Genomic DNA, 1010 nt, shown 5'->3' with positions numbered 1-1010 from the left:
ATGTTCCTGGTGAACCTATTATATTATGGAATTGAGTAATATTTTTGTTATCCTCACCCATTTTGTAAATATTTTAATTTAATATGAGATGAGTTTAAAAATGTTTATCTTCGTCGCCAATTTGTTGTGTATTGTTAATATGAATAATAACATAAACGTATATTATAGTCTTTTATTATGAAAAGTATAAATCGAACTGACGTACATATAAAATTGTCTACTTGCTAATGACCGATGGACAATCCCCACCGATCGTAATATGATACTTATGATTATTATTGTTAATATAAACGTTTAGTATATAATGTAAATGCTGAATATGCAACAATATTTATCGGAAATAATAACCTAAATTTGTACACGATTGATGGTAAACTATTATTAACGATAAGATTGTAAAAAATACATTTTGATGAATATACCAACTTCGAATTGTCATAGATTATATTCATTATGTTGATAGCTAGTATTCCCTAAAATGTTACTATGAATTAACTAGTGTACTTAAATGCATTGCTTTTATTCGAATCACCACGAGATTTTTAAGGGAACGAGAAATTACTTTGAACAACCGAAAGTTTCGAATTATCAAAGGTTTGAATAATTATCGAGAGTCGACTGTATCTATATATTATAATATTTATACGCCACTGAGGGGTCACAACTCACAACAATATTGATTTAATTATTTTAATTATTCAAGCCAAAACGCATAACTATAAATATATATATTTGTTCTACTAAAGTCTTGTAAGTTGTAGGTATAATATATATTAGATGTTATTTATTTTGACAAAAACCATTTCAAATTTTCCAGTAACCACTTTGTCCATGAAACATTTGTTCCAATGGTCATTTGTTCTATACTTTTTTAGAACAAATGTTTTGTGGAACTACAGATATTGTTCCAATATGTTCATAGCCAGTCTGTTATAATAACAAACAATAATGATGATAATAATAGTCAAATAATTATTAATAACAATAAAATATAACTTACAAATTGATAA

Source organism: Acyrthosiphon pisum, chromosome A2 (assembly GCF_005508785.2).
Source record: "Acyrthosiphon pisum isolate AL4f chromosome A2, pea_aphid_22Mar2018_4r6ur, whole genome shotgun sequence".
NCBI lineage: Eukaryota > Metazoa > Arthropoda > Insecta > Hemiptera > Aphididae > Acyrthosiphon > Acyrthosiphon pisum.
This window is presented reverse-complemented; position numbering follows the sequence as displayed.